Source organism: Hemitrygon akajei, chromosome 11 (assembly GCF_048418815.1).
Source record: "Hemitrygon akajei chromosome 11, sHemAka1.3, whole genome shotgun sequence".
Classification (NCBI taxonomy): Eukaryota; Metazoa; Chordata; class Chondrichthyes; order Myliobatiformes; family Dasyatidae; genus Hemitrygon; species Hemitrygon akajei.
The window spans coordinates 12,014,433-12,032,220 of NC_133134.1; the positions used below are offsets into that span (position 1 = coordinate 12,014,433).

The following is a 17,788-nucleotide window of genomic DNA, read 5'->3' on the forward strand; positions in this document are numbered from 1 at the left end:
GTGTTTGAGGATGAACACTGTTTCCCTGTGAAGGTGCTCTTTCTAGATGTGTACAATAGTGGGGACAGCTTCACCTTTGATGGACTGGGCTGTATCCACTACCTTTTGTAGGGTTTTCTATTCAAGGGCATTGGTGTTTCTTGGAACAGTGCCTCTCAAGAGAGACTACAGATGCTGGAATTTGGAGCAATAAACCTAGAGATACTCAGTGGGTCAGGCAGCATCTGTGGAAGGAAAAGGCCAGTTTAGGTTGAAACCCTTCATCTGGACTCCGCAGTGGCTCGCTGACCCACTGAGTTCCTCCATATTTGAAGACACAAGCAGGACTTCCCAAGATGCAGAACTGTGCAAAGACATGAAATTACTATAATTTACTAGTTACTTCCTGCACCTAATAAAGTGGCCACTGAGTGTATGTTCGTGGTCTTCTGCTGCTGTAGCCCATCTACTTTAAGGTTTGACGTGTTGTGCATTCAGAGATGCTCTTCTGCACATCACTGTTGTTAACGTGTGATTATTTGAGCTTCTGTCACCTTCCTGTCAGCTTGAACCAGTCTGGCCATTCTCCTCTGACCTCTCACATTAATGAGTGTTTTCGTCCATAAAGCTGCCGCTCTCTGGACATCTTCTTATTTTTTCCACCGTTCTCTGTAAACCCTAGAGACTGGGTGAAAATCCCAGGAGATCAGCAGTTTCTGAGATACTCAAACCACCCCATCTGGCACCAACAATCATTCCAGGGTTAAAGTCACTTAGATCACATTTGTTCCCCATTCTGATGTTTGGTCTGAACAACAACTGAACCTCTTGAGCATGTCTGCATGCTTTTATGCATTGAGTTGCTGCCACCTGATTGGCTGATTAGATACTAGCATTGACCAACAGGTGTACCTAATAAAGTGGCTACTGAGTGTATTTCTTATTGTAATTTATAGCACTGTACTGCTGCAGCAAAACAACAACATTTCCCAACATGTGTTGATGATAATAAACCTGATTCCGATTCTCATCTTTCTCTGGAACTGTCACCCTTGAGAGAATGCTTACTCCTTTCTTTCATTCTGTCCAATAATTAAATATTTTTGCGCAGATCATATAATTCTTTGTCAGTCTTCCAGTGCTAGCTTTACAGTTCTTAGGGTTTTTTATGCCTTGGAAATAGTCACATCCACAGTAATTATTTTCAAAATTAGTGCATCGGTGTAAGTCAGAGAGAGGGGGTTCATTTCCATTGATGGGTCATTATGAACTATCTTCACATTGTCTGCTCTTGCTCTGTCACAGAGGGTGGTGGGTGTGTGGAACGTGCTCCCAGGGTCGGTAGTAGAGGAAGATACATCAGGGACAGTTACGACAATCTTGGATAGGTACAATGATGACTGAAAGAAACACACACACACACAATGGTGGAGGAGCTTACCGCGCCAGGTATGGAAAAGTATAAACAGTCGATGTTTTGGACCGAGAGCCTTCATCAGGACTGGGAACAAAGAGGAGAACTCAGGGTATGAAGCTGGGTGAGGGGTGGGGGAGAGGTTAGCTGGAATGGGTTAAGGTGAAGCCAGGTGGGTGGGAAATGTCAAGATCTGGAGAAGAAAGAATGTGATAAGAGAAGAGAGTGGACAATAGGAGGAAAGGAAGGAGGAAGGGACCCAAGGGGAGGTGATAGCAGGTGAGAAGAAATAAATAGTCAGAGTGGGAATAGAAGTGGGAGAATTTGTTCACCAGAAGGAGAAATCGATATTCACGCCATCAGCTTGGAGGCTACCTGGATAGGAGTTGCTCTGACAACCCCAAGGGCATCCTCCTCTTATCACAAGAGGAGTCCATGGACCCACATGTATTTTTTATTTACATTTTTATATTATCTGCACGATTTGTCTTCTTTTGTACATTGGTTGGTTATTAATCTTTGTTATGTATGGTTTTCCATAAATTCTATTGCATTTCTTTATTTTTCTATAAATGCCTGTCAGAAATGAATCTCAAGATATTATACAATGACATATACTGTAGGTACTTTGATAATAAATTTACTTTGAATTTTGAACTTTGATTTTATTTGGAACAGTTGCAATACCTCCTCCATTTATCCATTGTTCTTTCACTTCCCTACGTGTTTGTTCAAAGTTTTATACTTGACACTGTTCTTTGGTGTGATTTTCTGTCTTTCTTTCACTAGATCCAGAATTTTATCTGTCATCCATTTTTTCTTCTCTTTTCTCTTTTTCGGTATCACTTCACTAGACACATCCACCACTGCTGTTTTAAACTTCAACCAGCTTGGTGTGTTCTCCTTTGATAGGGCTTCAAACCTGTTCTTCACTGCCTCAGTGTATTTCATCTTCATGCCTGGATCTTTCAAGCAAGCCTGGCCTAATTTCGTATTACCCTTTGACTTCTTTAACCATCTAAGCCAGAACCTCAGCTTGCGTATCACTGGAAAATGGTCACTCTCACTGTCCACTCCTCAATATGCCTTGGCATTCCTGAAATGTTTACTGATTGTGATGCGGTGTATATGATTGTGGTACTAATCTTCTGGGCCTTTCCAAGTCCACAACCTTCTTATGTGTTTCTCGAACCAGGAGTTTGTTATTATCTGACCAGTCTATGTGTGTATGGCTAAATGGTCTGAATACATTGTTTGAAGATATGAGACGAGAGGTGATAAACATGGACGGCCCACTGATTATGAAATCTTAAGTTAAAGCAGCAGTGGAGAAAATGAAAAAGAATCAGCCATTAGGACTGGATGGCATTGCTATAGCAATGATTCAAGTGCTGGAAGATTTTGTGATTGAAAGCTTGACAGATTTGCTGAATGAATTATATGATAGCAGGGATTCGCCTGAGGAAATGGTCAAATCATTCTTTATTGCACTGCTGAAAACATCTAGAATGTGAGTTACACCGCAGAATTAGTTTGATGAGTCATTTTGTGAAAGTCCTCCTACAAATCATCAGGATGAGGGCAAGAGAAAGCATGGAATTGGAGACTGCGCAAGAGCAGTGCGGCCTCATTTTTAGATAGTGGAACACGAAATGCAATCTTCATCAAATGATTTGTGAGCGTGCCATAGAGGTCCAGAAAGACCTATCCCTATGTTTCACCAATTATACCAAAGCTTTGGACAAGGTAAGACATGAAGAGCTTATAAAAATTGTTCAGCACTTGGACGTTGTTGGAAAAGATATCAGAATGCGGAAGAAGATGGCACCAGCGAACAACACCGCCAAGGGCAACATCCTCCAGGCAGTTCACAAAACTAATTCATCTGTTTCTTTTACCAATTCTTTTTCTTTCAAATGTGGTTCTGTTACTGTTGTATCTTGTGACCTACATGTCGGTGGTGTGTTTTCTGGCTGACTGAATGATCTGGCGCTTTGCCGTTTCTGAGGGGGTTTGCTGAGGTTTCGAGCGAAGTGAGCAGCCTGGAGACGGAAAGCAAGCCCACGATCGACTCCATTAATAAATTTCGGCCAGTTTCGCTGATCAAAGTGTCGAGGGAGAATGAAATCAACGAGAGCGGAAGGCGGGCGGGTGTTCAGCACTGTCTACCTGCGTGTGACAGTCTCTCTCTCCTTCTCACCTGCTGCTCCCAGAGGAAGGTGCCTGCGTACAAATGGTCTCTTTCTCTCTCTCTGTCGCTCAATGCTGCTGAAGTCCTGGTCTTGGGCAGGTTTAATCAATGCGGTTTGCAAATTGGGCTCTGTAGTTCACATTATTGATCTGTTTCTGATTTCTAATCACTCCTTTTCTCGTTGCTATTTTGTGCGATTTTGATCGGGACGGACTGGCTCTGCGGCCTGCAGATAACAAACGACACAGTGCAAGATTGAACTGAACTGAGCTGAAGTTAATATTTCTGGACTCTTTTGATGAGCTTGTGGTTTGGTATTTTATATTCTGTTTTCTTTTCACTCATTTTTTCCCATTTGCATGATTTGTTCCTTTTTTTGCATGTTGGGGGTTTGATGTTTTTGTTTGATGGTTTCCATGTTTCCATGGTTTTCTTTGTTGGAAGTCTGTTGGGAGATGAATCTCAGGATTGTATACCTCATGCATACTTTAATAATAAATGTACTTTGAATCTTGAATTTCTTTGAATCTTTGAATAATCAATAATTTATATTGGGAACAAAGAGCAGGAATGAGAGTTGAAAATGAGACAAGTAATTTTGTCCAGATTAAGAGGGGAATCAGACCAGGTTGTGTTTTCCTGCCTGAACTATTCAAACTTTTATAGCGAGAAGATTCTAACAGAAATGAGCAATATTCCAGGCATGATCATTGGTGGATACAATTTGAACAAACTGCGATAAACAACAAAGCAGTGCTGTTAGCTATTCTAAAGAAAAGCTCCAAGAAATATTAGATAAAGTCATCCGGAAGAAAGTGCAAAGAGAGGTTTGACCATCAACTCCATGTGTATGATTGTCACAAAGAAGAAAGAAATACAGAAATGTGAACTGAAAGTGGGCAACAAAACAATTAAACAAACATGGAAGTTCAATTACTTTGGGAGCACGGTAACATCTGATGGTAGGGCTGATGTTGAAATTATAAGGAGGATTGGGATTACTAAATGCACGTTTGAGCAAGATACTAAAGAATAACATAATTTCTATGGGCTTGAACCTCAGAGCAGTGCTATGTTCACTCCACAGTAACATATGAAAACGAATGTTGGACAGTATCAAAGCAAAATGAGGGAAGACTTGAAGCTGCAGAAATGTGGTTTTTGAGAAGAATGATGAGAATATTGTGGAAAGACTGACCAACAAATGAGAAAGTTTTGTGAAAAGCCAGAATAAGAAGAAAGCTGATATCATCAATCAGGAAATGGCAGCTGGAATTTCTGGGACATATACTGAGGAAAGAGAAGCTTGAACATCTTGCAGTGATGGGAAGGAGAAGCTGCAGTTGACTGCGTGTGACATTGTTGAGTTACATCAAGGGATGAGCAGGCAAAGGTTTTGAAGAGCTTATAAGAACTTCTCAGATTAAAGACAGATAGAAGATCATGATCACCTACATCATATGATATGGTTCATAATGATGGTGATGATGACAATATCTCAGTATGTCTTAAAGAGGAAAACTCACTGCAAAGCTGCTGATCCACACCTTCCATGGCACCATGACACAGGACAGGACTGTGCACTCAACATCCCAAAAAATCGATGAAACCTCTCCCACTGATGCACACCAAACTTCATTTGTGAAGCTGAAGCAATTCAGCCCATTGTACAATTCTGCACGATCACAGTTCACTTCACACTGAGCACTGGCCTGGCTCCAGCAGAGTGTAACTGGATCTCAGATTCAAAGTGATGAATATTCTCAAAGCTCATAGTAAACTTATTATCGTAGTATGTATATGTACCCGTATACTACCTTGAGATACATTTTCTTTCAGGCATTTACAGGAGAGAGCCCCTATACTCAATTTTTGATACCTATCTCTCCTTCTCCCCCTCCCTCTCTCACCCCCCCTCTCCCCCTCTCTCTCCACTCTCCTCTCTCTCCCCCTCCCTCTCTCTCCCCCTCCCTCTCTCTCTCCCTCTCCCCCTCTCCCTCTCCCTGTCAGTCCTCGTGTTGGGGGACTTGGAGAAGTGATGCAGTAGGTTGTAATATTGGAACAGTGAGATGCTGTTTGTTGCAGGAGTGATCTCTCTCCTTCGCTGGTGACAGAGAGCCTGTCTGAGAAACCAAAGTGCTGGGTTATGGACTCTAGATTAAGGGCTCCTTGGGAGCTTTTGCTCTTGCTTGCATGGTGTGGGGGGGGGGGGGGGTCAGTGCTTCTGTTGGCAAAGATGGGGGTGGGGGGAGCGTCAGTGTTTCTGTTGCTCATGCGTGGGGGCTTTGGGGTTCTGATGTTTCTATTCTTTGGGGTTTCTTGTTTTGTGGATGTTTGTGAAGAGCAAGAATTTCAGGTTCTATACTGCATACATTATCTGATGTTAAATTGAACCATTTGAAAAGAAATTCAGTAAATTTACAGGGGAGAAAATACATAAACAGACTGAGTCTGACAAATAACCAATGCGCAAAACAAATCGTACAAATGAAAAATAGCAGTTCTGCAAAGAGTCATTGGAAGTGGGTCTTCAGGTCATAAAATCAGTTCAGAGTAGTGGTGATTGAAATTATCCACGTTGGTTCAGGAGCCTGATGGTTGTAGGGTAATAATTGTTCCTAATTTCTATTAGGTGTTCATAAGTAACTAACGGTCTCCAACTCATACTACTAAAAGTAAGAACCAAAGAAAGAAGACAAAGAGGTCATGATCATCTTATATTAAAATCTAGCTCAAATTAGACAGATAGAAAGTTCAGTGACAAGAGCAGCCTGTGAGACAAGGCTCAATTCATTTGTGGTGTGACAAAGTCTGCAAAAAATGCAGAACTGCAACAGTACAGATTGCAGACAATCCACTGAGACAAGCAGGTGATTATACAAACATGAGCAGAAGGAAAGTCGGTCTGCAAGAAAAATGAGATTTTTTTTGTTAAACACGAGATTCTGCAGGTACCGGAGACACTGAGCAGCTCACCTAAAGTGCTGAAGGAGCTCAGCAGGTCAGGCAGCATCTGTGGTGAATAGTTAATGTTACACCTGGCCTCACCTATCAACTGCCACTTGTACTCCTTCCTCTCCCCCTCCTTATTCTGGCTTTTGCCCTCTTCCTTTCCAATTTAGTCCCCAATCCAACATAGGTATGTACCAACGCACAGTATGGCAATTTACGTGATTTCATTGTTGAAGTGTTTCAGAGTACCCTGTACTTCTTTCTTTTGAGTGTGAAGTAAAAGGAATGGACCACTCTTGTCATCCCATTCTTCGGAAACTGACATATAGCCGACCATGGGAAAAGTATTGAGAGGTTAAGGACAACAACGTTTAGTAATTGTATCTACACCTACATAGCAAAGTGCTTGAATTATAAAGGTAGATTAAATGGGACAATTGGGGATGAAGATTTTTTTCTCAGAAGTCATTATTGTAGCCTCAGTAACACACAGTAAGCTTTGAACTGATAATCTTTTGCTCTTACATGGTATTGGTGGATTTGAATTACTGAGTAGCATGACTGGAGTACAGATTTATTTATCACACGTGCATTGAAGCATACAATGAAATGTGTCATTTGCGTTAACAGCCGACACATTGGTTTAAAATGGCGCTGGTGAAGAACGGTGATGATCTGTGGTTAGCAATCAAAACAAACAAAACTATAAATTCCTGCATTAAGCACACTTTCTCTATCAATAACCTGCAACCTCCCTTTCGGAGTTGAGCTTTAGAACCCCCCCCCCGGACAACCTGCATTACTGCAGTGTGAACTGAAGTCTTGTGTGCAGCGTGGCCAAGTTGAGGCAGTGGGCCCAGGTCTGAGAGCAGGGAATGAACCAATGTTTAACAATTGATGCAACAGACTTGGAGGCAATTCAATTCAGCCGAACCGAGGCAAGGCAGGCCCCGGGCCCAAGAGTGAGGAAAGGCCCAAGGTTTGATCGACTTAAGCACGTGCCGAATTGGCTCAGGCTGAATCGAAGTGGCAGGGCCCAGGCCTGAGAACATATTGAAGTGGCAGAACCTGGATCCGAGAGCAGGGAATGACCTGAGGTTTGGACGATTTAAGTGCCGGGCCAGATTGAAAAGATCAGGGTGTCAGGGCCGGAAGTGAGGGATGGGCTGGTTCAGCAGGCTGCTGTGCGAGGTTTACTCACCTCTGCGGTGAACCGAGGCTGTGGCCTGCAACTGACAGGCTCCTGAATCGGCTGCGGTGATGACTGGCTTAGTGGCTGTGGACTCACTTTCATGAAATTCAATTCTGAATATTATTTGCTTCCATATTTGCACGATTTGGTTTTTTTTCCATTGCCCACTGGGTGTTTGAGAGTCTTTTTTTTTGATGGGTTTCTTTGTTTTGTGGCTGCCTGTAAGGAGACAAATCTCAAGGTTGTATATAGTATACATACGTTGATAATAAATGTATTTTGAACTTTGTACGTTGGGATGGGTTGGGGGGGCGGCCCGCAGATGTCGCCACACATTCCGGTGCCAACATAGTGTGCCCACAGTTCTCGGCAGAGCAACACAATGCATAAAAAAACAGAACACCACAAACAACAGAACTATAACAGCAAAACAAGCCCCTTTCCCCCCCTTTCTCATCCCACCCACCCACACAAACTCCAACTCCAATACAAGCCTCCTCTAGTCTCCACGATTTGGCATCAGACTTTGACTTCCTGACTTCCAATCAACCTTCGGGCTCCGACCTTCAGTATTGACTGAGGTGTAGTTTTAAGATTATCTGATGATGCACTGGGTGGTCAGAGGGAGAGTTTAAAATTCAGCAAGGAAATGTACAGCCTCATTGATGCATGTCACACTGTCAATAGACACGTTGTAAAGGTTGTCCTTAAAGTTTTGCAGTAACATCTTTATTCATAGCCTGTAATGTGTCATTTCTTTAGTGTTAAAATTGCTCTTTCATGCACTGATTGGTAATCATAATAGTATTGAGTGACCTTTGAGAAAACAGCTTGTATCAGATCATGAAATGAATAATTCAGCTCGAGCTTTTTATCCGAAGAATTTCTGTTGTCTTCATTTCTAACATTGACGTTTTGCTAATTTGAGGGATTTCGAAGCAATCTCTCTTGCAGCTGGATTGCTGGTCAAACTCACTCACGTTTTGGTTTTCAGGTGTAACTATTTGGTGTTTTCATAAGTTCAGGCTTTCAATTTGTCTGATTTAGTACCTCACAGGATTACTCGAGCATTTGTCTAAAGAGTCCAGCTAGTGCTAAAGTAATACCTCTCATTAAGTTATATTATTGTCATAGATCACTACAACTGAACATCAGGCCCTTCAGCCCATCTAGTCAATGCTGAACTGTTACTCTGCCTAGGTTCCATCGACCCACACTTTGACCTCAACTCTTCATACCCCTCCCATCCACATACTTATCCAAATTTCTCTTAAATAGGTTCTTCAATAGATTAGACAATTGATCCCATTTGTATAAGCACTATGAGGATCATATTTTTTGATTTCTCAAGTGCCTTCAATACCATACAGCCCTCATTGCTGGGCTGCTCAATGCAGGTTGGCACTTCCATTGTATCCTGGATAATGGACTGCCTGACGAGTAGACCACAATTTGGGTGGCTTCAGAGCTGCGTGTCAGAGATGGCTATGAGCAGCACTGGGGCCCCACAGGGAATTGTATTGTCTCCCTTCCTGTTTACCTTGTATACCTCAGACTTCAGATACAACACCAAGTCATGTCATCTACAGAAATTTTCTGATGACGCAGCAATAATTATGTGTATAAAGGGAGGATGGGAGGATGAATACAGGTCCCTTGTGGAGGACTTTGTCAAATGGTGCAAGCTGAATCATCTGTAACTCAACACCAGTAAGACAAAGGAGATGGTGATGGACTTTAGGAAGACTAAGCCTGCACTGCTCCCTGTTACTATTGATGGTAAGGATGTGGATGTGGTGAGGACCTACAAGTACCTGGGGTTGCACCTGGATGACAGATTTGAGTGCAGCACCAACACAGAGGCTGTTTACAAGAAGGGTCAGAGTCACCTCTACTTCTTGAGGAGACTGAGGTCCTTTGGAGTATGCAGGCCTCTCCTTCACATGTTCTGCCAGGTCTTTTGTCCCCGTACAATCTCCTATGCGGTGGTGTGCTGGGACAATGGCATCAACGCGGGTGATGCCAACAGGCTCAATAAACTTATTAGAAAGACTGGTTCTGTTGTAGGAGTCAAACTGGACACACTGGAGGCTGTGGTAGAACAAAGGACACTATGGAAAATCCTGGCAATTCTGGACAATGTTTCTCACCCTCTGCATGCCACCTTGGCTGAACAGAGGAGCACTTTTAGATTTAGACTGCGCTGCTCCAAAGAGCACTGCATGAGGTCATTCTTACCCTCGGCCATTAGGCTCTATAGCCCCTCCTGCTAGACTTTTTAGGTAACTTATTTTTTATTCGTTCTTTCTTCTCTTCTCATATTTGTATATCTGTGCACTTGCACTGCTACTGTGACGCTGAAATTTCCTTTGGGATCAATAAAGTAACTATCTATCTAAGTGTTAAATTTGAACCCACATCCACCACTTCCACTGGCAGCTTTTCCCCACTCTCATCATCTTCTGAATGAAGAAATTCCCCTTCAGATTTCTGTTAAATATTTTGCTTTCCACCCTGAACCAATGGCCACTAGTTCTAGTCTCACTCAACCTCAGTGGAAAAAGCCTGCTTGCATGTACCTTATCTATATACCCCACATAATTTTGTATACCTCTGTCAAATCTCCCCTCAGTCTCCTATGCTCCAGGCATGTAAAAAAGTCCTAACCGATTCAATTTTTGTCTACAACTCAAGTCACATCACATCCTCGTAAGTTTTCTCTCCGGTCTTGTGTCTAAGATCTTGCAGTGTTAGATCTAATGCTTCAGAGACTGGGAAATGATGTTTTCTCTTTGAACTTTAGCCAAAAGTAGATTTTTAGGCTGTACTGTTTTGAGATTCACCCAAGAGAGGAAATAACCTCTGCACATTCACTCATAAGCTTTCTCATTATGTAATATAATGTGGGCAATCATGGTCCCATGACCATGATTGTTCTTGGCAAACTTTTCTACAGAGTCATTGTCTTCTTCTGGGCAGTGTCTTTACAAGACAGGTGACCCCAGCCATTATTTATTCTCTTCAGAGACTCTGCCTGGCGTCAGTGGCTGCATAACCAGGACGTGTGATCTGCACCGGCAGCTCCCATGGCTTCACATGACCCTGATCAGGAAGTTACCTTGCCCAAGAGTAAGTGGCAGGCTAGCAAAGAGAATGAGCACCTTACACCTCCTTTGGGAGAGAAGTATCTCCACCCCACCACCCAAGACCCTTCACAATCATGTGAACCTCGTGGATGAACTTCAGATTGTTAAGAGAGACCAAAGAAATTTTAATAACAACTTTCATTTACATAGCAGTTTGAATACTGCAGAAGATGTCCCAGTGTGCTTCAGAATGTTAACAGATCATAGTTCACATTAAAACATTTGAAAATTGGCAGGACCTACACTCTGTCAAAGGCGGTAGGCTACCCCTCATCAACTTATGATCTAATACAAGCTGTTTTCTTAAAGGTCACTCAATACTATTATAATTGCTAAGGTTGCATGAAAGAACAATTTTAACACCAAAGAAATGATGCAGTGCTGGCCATAAGTAAAGAACGTTTTTCAAAGCTTCCAGGACAATCTGTATGATATACACTCAGTGGCCACTTTATTAGGTACACCTGTACACCTGCTTGTTTATGCAAATATCTAATCAGCCAATTATGTTGCAATAACACAATGCATAAAAACATGCAGACATGGTCAAAAGATTCAGCTGTTGTTCAGGCCGAATGTAAGAATAAGCCCTTAAGATACAGGAGCAGAATTAAGCCATTTGGCCCATCGAGTCTGTTCCTCCATTTCATCATGGCTGATCCATTTTTTCCTCTCAGCCCCAATCTCCTGCCTTGCCCCCCCCCGTAATCTTTAATGCCCTGATCAATCAAGAATGTTTCACTCTATGCTTTTAATATATGTAAGGATTTGGCCTCCACTGCTGCCTGTGCCAATGCATTCCACAGATTCACCACTCTCTGGCTAATGAAATTCCTCCTCACCTCATTTATAAAAGGATGCCCCACTATTCTGAGGCTGTGTCCTCCACCATAGGGAACATCCCCTGCACATCCACTCTATCAAGAAAGGGGAAGAAATGTGATCTAAGTAGCTTAGAAAGAAATAGAGGAGTGCAGATGTTTAGATCGCGGTGATGGGTCTCGAGAGAAGGTTGAAGGAAAGTGTGAACACTGGGAGATCAGTTGGGCTGAATGGCCTGTGTCTGTGCTGTACCTTCATGCAATGATATGGCATTTGCTGTCATGATAATTCTATATTGAGGAGGTATCTCACTGAAACCTACTGAATGTTGAAAGCCCTAGATCAAGGGCTCTCAACCTGGGGTCCACTGACCCCTTGGTTAATGGTAGGGGTCTATGGCATAAAGTAGTTTGGGAACCCCTGGCCTAGATAGAATCGAGAGGATGTTTCCAATAGTGGGAGAGTCTATGACCAGAGGACACAGCCTCAGAATAGAATATCCCACTAAAATGGAAATGAGGAGGAATTTCTTTAGTCAGAGTGTCATAAATCTGTGGAATTCATTGCTATGTCTTAACACCTTATGATTTTATATTTAAAGTGGAGATTGATAGGTTCTTGATTAGTAAGGGTGTCAAAGTTTAAGGGGAGAAAGGAAAAGAATAGAATTCAGAGGGAAAATCAATTAGCCATGATGGAATGGTTGGAGCAGTCGATGGGCCGAACGTCTTAAGGTCTCTTGGTCTAGTTGGCAACTGTAAGAAGCTCTTACAAGATGAATAAGCATTTAAACACCAAGAATTAATGGAAATAATTGGTCTGTTTTTGTAGTGCTAGTCAGATGCTTTGGTATTAATCGCGTCTAAGATTTGCAATGCCAGAAATTGCTGAATTAGACTTCCGCAGCTTAATCCTAGTGTCAAGCACCCAGGCCAGAGACCCACAGGTCACAGCTCTACAAGCACATATCCAAATAGTTTACCGTGATGTGGGTTTCTGTCTCCACCTTTCTTTCAGGAAGCAAGTTCCAGACCCCGCCCCTCACCCACAACTGAATGAAAGATATTTTCCTAATCTCCCTCACCCTCTCACCCTGCCCCAATTCTTTTGCCAGTTACTTTGAATGCATTCCTCCACTTTTGATAGTGGAAATAGTTCCGTCCAATTCACTGGAGTCAGTACAGTTTTTTTTACTGATTCTGTTGTATTTCTTTGTTCTACTGTCAAGGCATGCAAGAAAAGGAATCTCAGGGTAGTGTATGGTGACATATGTATAAGAAATTTGCTTTAAACATAGAACTTTGAAGTTGCTCGCCAATTTAACCTCCTATCAGCTTTTCCTGTTCAAAAGAAATCAACCTAGTCTAGCCAGTCCTTTTAACCAACACACACAAAATGCTGGAGAAACTCAGCAGGCCAGGCAGCATCTAGGGAAGAGTAAACAGTCAACGTTTCGTGCTGTAAAAAAAGATGAGAAGTCTGAGCAAGAAGGTAGGAGGAGGGCAGGAAGAAGTACAAGGTGCAAGTGATTGGTGAAACCGGGAGAGGGGAAGGGTTGAAGAAAAGAACTGGGAAGTTGATAGGTGAAAGAGATAAACGGCTGGAGAAGGGAGAATCTGATAGGGGAGGATAGAAAGAGAAGTGGGAGGAGGGAGGTGTTGGGCAGGTAAGGAGATAAGGTGAGAGAGAGGGAAGTGGGAATGAGAATGCTGAAGGTGGTGGGGGGACAATTACTGGAAGTTCGAGAATCAATGTTCATTCCATCAGGTTGGAGGTTACCCAGATGGAATATAAGGTGTTGTTCCTCCAACCTGAGTGTGGCCTCATCACAATTGGAGAGGAAGCCAAGGATTCACACGTCGGAATGGGAATGGGAAGTAGAATTGAAATGGGTGGCCACCAGAAGATACTGCTTTTGCTAGCAGATGGACCGTAGGTGCTTGGCGAAGTGGTCTCCCAGTCTGTGGTGGGTTTCACTCTCACACCTTGTCTCCTTGCTTGTCCACCACGTCCCCCGGTGTTCCTCCCCCTCCCTTTCTTTCATGGTCTTCTGCCCTCTCCTATCAGATTCCCCCTTCTCCAGCTTTTTATCTCTTCCACCTATCAACTACCCAGCTCTTTACTTCACCCCACCCCCTCCCAATTTCACCTATCACCTGCCACATTGTAGTTCTTCCTTGCCTCCTCCACACCCTCCCCCCCCCCAATTCTTGTTCTAACTTCTCATCTTCTTTTCCAGTCCTGTTGAAGGGTCTTGGCCTGAAACATTGACTGTTTACTCTTTTCCATAGATGTTGTTCGGCCTGCTGAGTTCCACTAACATTTTGTGTGTGTTGCTTGGATTTCTAGCATCTGCAGATTTTCCTGTCTCTATCCTGTCCTTCCTTACATTCCTATACTTCCTGTCTTTGCAACATCTTGGTACATCTCCTCTGCACCTTTACCAGGGCAATCACTCATGTTTCAGTTGATTGGTTTAAACAGACTCGTTATTATTGTCACATATACCAAGGCACAGTGAAAAACTTGCCTTGCTTACCATTCATACAAATCAATTCATTACAAATGAAGTACCAGTGGTAGTGTGATCATTCAAGTCGATTATGATGTGCAACTCTCCCACTAGTGAAAACTTCTCAACATTTACCGTTGTGTCCTCGAAGATCTTATTTGACTCAATGTAATCAGTTTTAATTCTCCTAAACTCCCAAAAAACAATCATGATGAAAAACAAACCTTATGATAAACACGAGGAAATCTGCAGATGCTGGAAATTCAAGCAACACACACAAAATGTTGCCTGACCTGCTGAGTTCCACCAGCATTTTGTGTGTGTTGCTTAACCTTATGATATTTACTTTTCCTGCAAACGAGCCTTGAGGTTAATGACTTATTTCAATTAAATGCTTTTTCAAGAATCTTTGTAGATCAGCACTGTCTTTAGTTTGCACACAATGGGGATGAGATATTAAAATGATTTTAATTATTTCAAAGTCCCTTTTGCATAAAATGAATGTGTGGTGTACCAAAACAAAATTGCTTTAATACTAATATCACAAAAATAATCAGAAACACATCAGACACAATATACCAATTTACTGGGTGCTCTAGCATAATCCCAAAGAATCACAACGTCCATTTCCATATATGTTACCTGACCTGCTGAGTTCCTCCAGCATTTTGTGTGTATTTCTAAAGTACTGGATTGGTAATCTAGAGTCCAAAATCATGCAGCATTGAGACAGAACCAACATCCAACCAAATCAGATTTCCTAAACTCCTCCGGTCTCTTAAATATAAACAATCTCCCTCAAAAGATAATTGGCAGGACAGCTTTTTTGAACTATGCTCCTAAACTATGGAATTCAATACTTAAAACTATAAGGGATGACGCTTTTAGACACCAGCTCAAAATCTATTTATTTAACCTTGCTTTTAACTAACATCTTTTTGTCTTGTTTTTTCATGTTTATTTTTATTTTTTTAAATTTTATTTTCATGTTTGTACTTTTATCCCATTGTAAAGCACTTTGAACTATATCATCTGTATGAAAAGTGTTCTAGAATTGAGTTATAATAATAGTAATTATTATAAGTATTTGTTGACGATTAGGTACCATTAACACTAATCCTGCACTAATTCTGTCTTATTTTCCCATTTTTCCACCCCCTAGCCCTTCCAGATACTACATCTCTAACACTTTGAGAGCAATGTATAGCAGTGAATTAACCCATACATGCACATATCTTTGGGATGAGGTTGGAAGCTCAAGTAGCGAGATGAAAAAGGTGCGAACTCCTCATAGACAGCAGTCCAGGTCAGGATCGAACATGGATTGCTGAATTCTGTGAGCTGGGAGCTCTAACAGATGTGCTGTCCCATCGGTCTTGAACTAAATATCCACAGTTAGAAGTACAAATGCCAGCATGGAAGCTGGGTCTTAATTCAGTTCAATGAATCTGGAACTAGTAATAATATCCCAGCTGTATTGTTGCAAAATCCAGTCTCATTCTCTAGCACCCTTTGTGAAAGGGTGTTAGTGAATGACTTACCAGTGTCTCCTGACCCATGGAAGTGGTTGACTCTGGAATGGGCCACCCTTTTGTATCAGGAATACTGGGGACTGTAGCGGCAGCTAATCAAAGTTTGAAATTCAAAGTAAATTTATTGCCACATACACTCCATGTCATCAGATACCGCAGTGAAATTCATTTTCTTGTGGGCATACTCAATGCATAATAGGGTAATAGCCATAATAGAATCCATGAAAAACCACACCAACTTGGGTATTCAACCAGTTTGCAAAAGACAGCAAACTGCAACTACAAAAAATGAAAAAAATATATATTAATAAATAAATAAGCATTAAGTATTGAGAACATGAGATGAAAAGTCCTTGAAAGTGAGTCTGTTGGTTGTGAGAGCATTTCGGTGATGGGGCAAGTGAAGTTGAGTGAAGTTATCCCCTCTGGTTCAAGAGCCTGATGGTTGAGGGGTGGTAACTGTTCCTGAGGAATCCAGAAGGGATTGGATGGCTCATCCCCTCCCCATCTTCAAAGGTCAATTAATGATGGGCAACACATAGAGTCATAGAAAAGTACAGCACAGAAACAGGCCCTTCAGTCCATCTAGTCTGTGCCAAACCAATTAAACTGCCTACTTCCATCGATCTACACCTCGACCATAGCCCTCCATACCCCTACTATCTACTTGCCTATCCAAACTTCTCTTAAACGTTGAAATCGAGCTCGTATGCACCTCTTGCACTGGCAGCTCATTGCATACTCTCACAACCCTCTGAGTGAAGAAGTTTACCATGATCTCCTTAAACCTTTCACCCTTAACCCATGACCTCTAGTTGTAGTCCCACCCAACCTCTGGAAAAAGCCTGTTTGTGTTTACCCTATCTATAGACCTCATAATTTTGTATACCTTTATCAAATCTCCTCTCAGTCTGTTGCATTTCAAGGAATGTAATCCTAACCTATTCAATCTTTCCTTATAATTCAGGTCCTCCAGTCCCAACGTCCTTGTAAATTTTCTCTGTACTCTTTCGATCTCATTTACATTTTTTGTGTACGTAAGTGACCAAAACTGTACACAACACTCCAAATTAGGCCTCACCAACGTCTTGTACGACCTCAGCATAACATCCTATCTTTCCTGTACCCAGTGCTTTGATTCATGAAGCCCAATGTGCCAAAAGCTTTCTTTACGACTCTGTGCTACCACTTTCAATGAATTATGTTGGACTTTATCCAATCCCTTCAATAAATATAAAATTCTAATAAGAAAAAAAATCAACCCAAAATATCAAATGTTCTTCCCGGTTGCTATTCCAGCACAGAATCCAAGAATCTGTTGATATGCACTCAGTGGCCATTTTATCAGATACAGGATTAGAATCCAGTGTAGTCTTCTGCTGCTCAAAGTTTGATGTGTTGTCCATTCAACAATGCCACCACAGTTGTAACAAATGGTTATTTGAGTTAATGTTGCCTTCCTGTCAGATTGAGTCAGACTGGTTATTCTCCTCTGACCTCTGTAATTAATAAAGCATTTTCACCCACAGAACTGCTGTTTACTGGATTTTTTAATCATTCTCTAAACTGTAGAGACTGTTATGCATGAAAATCCCAGGAGATCAGCAGTTTCTGAGATACTCAAACCACCCCATCTGACACCAACAATGTCAATTAAATCACATTCCTTTCCCCATTCTGACGTTTGGTCTGAACAACTGAACCTCTTGATTGTGTCTGCATACTTTTATACACTGAGTTTCTGTCACGCGGTTGGCTGATTCGATATTTGCACTTATGAACAAATATGCAGGTGGACTTAATAAAGTGTATAAAGCAGTTTATTGAATGGCTCACCCCCACCTTCTCAAGGATAATGTTTGATGGGCAACACATGTTGAACCTTATCCAAATCCCTTATATGAATATAAAGGAACTAATGGTAAAAAATTAACCCAAAATGTCAAATGTTCTTCCCAGTTGCTATTCCAGCACTCAAACTGAATCTTTTGTTGTAATTTCCTTCAGATTAGCAAGTTTCCATAAATGCTTTAAAAGAGATAACTTTG

At 41.8% G+C, this 17,788-nt stretch overlaps 1 protein-coding gene across 2 annotated transcripts in view; it reads left to right on the plus strand.

The window, feature by feature from the left end:
* LOC140735318 (ras-related protein Rab-26) overlaps window positions 1-17,788 on the plus strand; it is a 464,020-nt gene that overhangs the window by 383,966 nt on the left and 62,266 nt on the right. The gene's annotated exons all lie outside the window — the stretch shown is intronic.